The following is a 5,500-nucleotide window of genomic DNA, read 5'->3' as shown; positions in this document are numbered from 1 at the left end:
TGTGTCTGCTCAATGTACATGTGTGTATGTATTTATACACACTTTAGAAACCCCGAACTCTTGTTTCTAAGCAGAGGGGTCATGCTGTTTCTTTTTATTATTATTAATATTGGTGAATTTCAGTTATTATTTCTCCTGTGTGTCTAAGAAACTTCCTATGTTTTCAATGCACCCACGCAGATAGGTGGGTTGACAGATATGTCAAAAATACTTTATGAAAAGAGGGAGGTAGCTCATGCGAGTTGGCAACCTTTTGTCTATTGTTTCCTGTTAGAGCAAGCTGCCTCCCTTCGACATCTCACAGTCAAAGATGAAAGGAAAACTTTTTACTTTGAAGCCGAGTTAGCACAGTTGTACACTTACTACAATCCACCTTCGAGTTGGTTCGCTGGGCTTTCTAATGTAAGATGACAAATACCTTACACCCAATACACAGCATCGAAAAAGTACTGAAGAAACATTTTATAGACAATATCTTGGGTTGGTTTTTTTTTTTTTGTGTGGGTTTTGTGTGTGTGTGTGTTTTGTTTTGTTTTGTTTTTATATGTTAAACATCAGCTTCAATGGGATACATTTCCAGAATGGTTTTGTTACCAACTTTATAAACACCCTAAGCCAAAGAAACAGCACAAATAACATCAATGTTGTCTTTTTTTTTTTTTTTCCAATATCTGTAACAATTACTGGAGGCTAATCCTTACATACACTACTAAAGGGGGCGCAAAAGAAGAGAATTCATGACACGCTGCAAAGATAGGAACACAGCATCTTAGTCGCGGGGCGGGGTTGATCTTAAGGTGCAGAAAAGGTGGACTCTCTAGAAGGTGATGGTGTGGTTTCTTGGGGAGGGAACACCGTGAGTGTACAAGCTCGGATGCCACCAAGGGACTCTGGGAGATCAAACACCTTATGCCACTCATCTTTGTCAGGGTCATATTTCTGCACTATCTCCACCATACAGCGATTATTCCAGGAATACCCACCGACCACGTAGATCTTATTTTCAAAGACCGCGACCCCGACATCGCTCTGCCCCCTTAACATGGCAGCAATTGGGGTCCACTGGTCAAGGATAGGTGAGTAGTATTCACAGCTTAGGACATCATCATAATCACTTGTGCCTCGGAAGTGATTGCCGCCAATGACGTAGAGCCTCTCGCCCACCATACACTCTGACCGTGGTCATCGGCGCCTTCTGGATCCATTTGTCAGTGTCCGGGTCAAAGCACATGAGCTCCTTTTGGAAAGTGTCATGAGTGATTCCCCCTGAAATATAAATGACTCCTCCATACACAGTTCCAGCATGGCCCTAGTGGGGTTCACTCATTTTGGCAACATAGGTCCATTCATTTGTTCTTGGATGGTAACACTCCACTGTGGGCAGTTCACCAGCTGCATTTCGCCCACCGACTGCGTACAGATATCCTTTGAGGGCACTTAGGTGGAAAAAGGTGCGCTTTTCATTTAAAGATGCAACCTGCATCCATTTATTGTAGCGAGGATCAAATCTGAAGACCATATCAACTGCTGTTTTTCCTTTTGTGTCATAATTGCTCTGTCCGCCGATGACATAGAGGAAATTTCCAATGACAGCAATGCCATGCTTGTACCGTGGGGCATCCATGGGGGCTAACGATTTCGATTCATGGGCCTTTTGATCATACATGCGCAATTCCTTGCTGACAACCAGCTGCTGCCTCAGAACTCCGAGTGTGACCAAATGAGTGGTGTCAGAGGGAATGGCAGTCCTGTCTGACTGCATCACTGGCTGCATGTATGGCATCATTTGGTAATTGCTGGCTTCCAAAAGGAGATTCACACAGGTATTATCAGTTCTCATGAAATCCACGGTTTGCACATAATTGATGAGCTCCTGCGGTGTCATCAGTGGAAATCCTATGTTCTTCATTAATTTGGCAGCAAAGTCCATCCGAGGCTCTTCTAGGCGTAGCCAGCGACAGGTAGCCTTAAAGAGCTCAAGTTCAGTGCAGTGCTTAAGGCTATTACTGGAAAGCACAAAGGCAAGATGCTCAAAAGGGAGCTTCAAGAACTCCCCAGTGCTCAGCAATGCGGGAAAATTCTTCAAGACAAAACTGTTGACATATTTATCCACTTCTGTCAGATTGTAGGTGTTGGCAATCTGACCAACTTCGACACAATTGTCTAAAGTGACCCCAGATATGAGAAATACTTTGCAGAAGTCCAAAACCGGCAGAATCTGAAGAAAACTGGAGCTTCGAGGGTGTCCTGAAGGTTGTCCATGTTAAGAGAAAGCTTTGCAGTATAAATGAAATCAATAATTTTCCTTAAGTCGACTTTGCTCACACCGTGAAGCTTAATGCACATTAAATCTTGTTCTTTCATTCCACCTGTGAACATTGCCTTGAAGTAATCACTAGCAGAGGCCATCATGACTCTATGCACAGGGACGGTGTCATCTGTGCCACCAGGCATCAGGGTCACATCGCAAAGCAATCCTTCAAGTCGAAGCTGGTCAAAGCCCTGTAACACCACCGAACTGTGGGTATTGCTGGTAAAGACGCGTGTGGTTCCTGCCTTGGAAGACCGCAGATGGGATGAGAGACCCATTTCGCTGCTTCCAAGGGACAATTTCATGTGCTGGTCCTCCTCTTCCACTAGAGATCGGTTACGGAGTATTGCAGCGACTGACTCCCCTCTATGAAGATGATCCATCACCTCTAACACTCGGATAATGACCTTGTTTGCCGCGTCCCCGCGTCCCGCCGTCCGTCAGTCCGCTGCCGCACTCCGAGGGCCAAAGAGCGAGTCGCACGGCGCAGCCGGGGCTCCCTCCCGCTTGCGAGACACCGGCCCCCCACCTCCGCAGCCCCTGGCTCGTCCTGGTCACTTCGCCCTCGCGCAGGTGGAGAGCAGGGACCCTAACCCGTCCGCCGATCCACTTATTTTCCAAAGTCCCGGTTCCCGGCTTCCCCGGAAGGGGAGATTGAGCTGCTGCGGCCGCATTGGCAGAGCCTCCGCCTGACCTCGCGGGTTGGGGGGTGCGGGGGGAGAGGGAGGGGGCGGGAGTCCAGTTAAGGAGGGGAGGGGGCGGGGGGGAGCGAGCTCGCGGGCGGGGGGAACATGGCGGCTGGGGTGGCCCCGGCGGCGCCTCGTATATATTCTTTTTTAAAATTAAATTAAATTAAATTAAATTGTGTGTGTGTGTGTGTTCCAAAATTCATTGTTTATGCACCACACCCAGTGCTCCATGCAATATGTGCCCTCCATCATACCCACCACCAGGCTCACCCAACCCCCCACTCCCCTCCCCTCCAAAACCCTCAGTTTGTTTCTCAGAGTTGACAGTCTCTCAGAAGTGACTTGGGGGAAATCGGAGGGGGAGATAAACCATGAACATTTAACAAGATTAAATAAACTTCTGAGAAAAGAAACACATTGAATATATGAATAGTCACAGCAGAAAGGAAGGACTTTTTTTTTTTTTAACATCAAATGAAAACTATTAAACAGAAGACATTATGTTAGGGGAAATGTGCATTCTTGAGATTATTATCCAATAGAAATATTTATTTCTTTCCTATAAAAATGATTAAAACAAAAATAATCGAGCTTATTATTTGTTATATTTATGAGTGTTTATGAATTATTTGCTGGGAAAATATGTATTTAGCAGATTATTTTCTCCTTTCAGAAAATCATTAAGATTCCCTAAATATGACATGTATCTTTAAAGGGTTTTGGAAATAATGTACTTTAATTTCCTGCCCTCTAGTGACCAAAATAACACACTCATGCCTTTCCATTGAACAAAGTGCATGCTTTAGTATCAGGAAATAAAATTATATTAGAGAATTTGGGGACAGACAATATGAGAAATTCTCGTTGTCATTTATGTGTTAAACTTTAGTGTAACAAATACCATTTTGGCATTTTATTTTATTCAGAGTTTGGTACATGACATTAAAATTATTAAGTAAAAGTCGATATGCTGCTACTAGCTCTCACTTGGCTATCTTTGACCTGTATCTATAATTACAGGGTATGTACTATAAGACCTGGTAACAACCAGGAAGTCGGTAATTTAATATCTTTTTTTTTAAGATTTTATTTATTTATCAGAGAGAGAGAGAGGGAGAAAGCGAGCACAGACAGACAGAATGGCAGGCAGAGGCAGAGGGAGAAGCAGGCTCCCTGCCGAGCAAGGAGCCCGATGTGGGAATCGATCCCAGGACGCTGGGATCATGACCTGAGCCGAAGGCAGCTGCCCAACCAACTGAGCCACCCAGGCGTCCCAGTAATTTAATATCTTTAATCTTAAGTATCAGAAGTGAAGAAAACTATCTAACCGTAAAAGTGACTGCCAATACTAAATTCATTTGAATCTTAAGTCTAGGCAGTAGTAAGCTGGATAACTTGCCTGGGAGTTTAAGCCTGAGATAGAAATAATCAAATAGTTGATTGCTATAATAGGACTAAATAAGGTAGAACTTCTGGATTTGATTAAGTACGATGTTAGCATTGTTTGGTATCCTAATTACTGACTGCATCATTGCTTTACTGCCTGAACATTTTGGCATTCCTGGGCCCAGGAATGTATGTGGCATTTGTGCCAGGAATTTATCACCAACAAATTTACTGAGTTTGTATTAACCCCATCTTTGGTGTCTGGTAACTAAATTCAAAGTGAAAGAGCTCGGTCATCACACCATACTCTCAGGTCTTGTTGGAGCTCTGGGTTCTTGCATCCAGAAGGGGTGGCACTATGTTCTGATGTTATACAAACTGGGTCAATGCTTTGCATATGTAGAGGTTCTTTAAAATCCATTACCCTACTTCATAGGACATATGTTTAGGGCTGCAGACAGGAACTCATTTTCACAGGGATGGAGGTCTTAGGTGGAAGTGGGTACTGCAGGGCCAGCTATTTCTGAGGCCACCGTCTGAGAACACTACAGTGGTGCTTTTCCAGGCAAAGCCAGAATGTCCCTTGAAAGGGTATGAGCTCTCCACCAACTTCCATGTGACTGTCCCTGTGTGGAGAACAGGGTTGAGTGGGATGGCATCCTATGTGAGGTGTTAGAATATGATTTTGGGACCAGTACACCCCATGCCAAGCTCTCACTCACTGTACGTTACCTATATGACCAAGTCTGCATCAGCCTCTCTCTTCCTTACAACAGCCTTGCCAGATGGGTGTTATCCCCCCATGTGAAGAGGCACTAACTGATGGAAAGACTAACTTTTGGGGTTACTTTTGGATCTCATATCTACTGAGCTTCTAAACATGACATCTTTCACTTAATACCGATTCTGTTACTTTTTTAAAAACAGAAAATAGTAATTGCTTCATTTTAGGCCTTAGAGACAGAAATTGCCAATGGTATTATATGCAGAGCATAGAGGAAAACACAATGCACAACTTAAGAAGAAGGACGAAGAAGAGAATTAATATTCTCCAACTAAAAAACATACTAGAAAAAAGTATTCTAAAAAACACTAGGAAAAAAACCCATCTGAA

At 43.9% G+C, this 5,500-nt stretch overlaps 1 pseudogene across 1 annotated transcript; it reads right to left on the bottom strand.

The window, feature by feature from the left end:
- Nucleotides 1-520: 520 nt before the first annotated feature.
- Nucleotides 521-2,925, bottom strand: LOC309859140 (kelch-like protein 13 pseudogene; annotated as a pseudogene). The gene has a single exon. The product of its transcript is annotated as a kelch-like protein 13 pseudogene (transcript).
- Nucleotides 2,926-5,500: the final 2,575 nt, after the last annotated feature.

This window comes from Mustela nivalis (genome assembly GCF_964662115.1).
Source record: "Mustela nivalis genome assembly, chromosome: 2".
Classification (NCBI taxonomy): Eukaryota; Metazoa; Chordata; class Mammalia; order Carnivora; family Mustelidae; genus Mustela; species Mustela nivalis.
This window is presented reverse-complemented; position numbering and strand designations above follow the sequence as displayed.